The 332-nt window shown below is 57.8% G+C and overlaps 1 protein-coding gene across 1 annotated transcript in view; it reads left to right on the plus strand.

The window, feature by feature from the left end:
• Positions 1 to 332, plus strand: part of MAST1 (microtubule associated serine/threonine kinase 1) — a 29,063-nt gene that overhangs the window by 6,780 nt on the left and 21,951 nt on the right. The gene's annotated exons all lie outside the window — the stretch shown is intronic.

The raw sequence follows: 332 nt of genomic DNA on the forward strand, positions 1-332 counted from the left end.
CCCTGTTAACTCTGGTCCCTGCTGATGTCTCTGTTGATGACATGCTAAGGCCAGTGCGGTCTGCTGGGTGTGCCCTTGTTTTGACATCACAAGGGGGTGGAGCTTAGGGGGCAATCACTAGTGGGTTCAACCAGTGCCCCTCTGTCCTGACCTGCAGCCCTCTGCCCTAAAGGGAACAGAAGCCTGAACTCCTGGGTTTTCTCCCTGCTCTGTCACTGACTCCCCAAGTGACCTTGGGCAAGTCTCTTTGCTCTCCACCACTGCAATGCAGCCACCTCAGGGGAGGAGCCTAGTGGCTGGGCTGGAGCCCAGAGAGAGCCACAGAGCTGCCT

This window comes from Alligator sinensis, unplaced genomic scaffold, assembly GCF_000455745.1.
Source record: "Alligator sinensis unplaced genomic scaffold, ASM45574v1 scaffold707_1, whole genome shotgun sequence".
Classification (NCBI taxonomy): domain Eukaryota; kingdom Metazoa; phylum Chordata; order Crocodylia; family Alligatoridae; genus Alligator; species Alligator sinensis.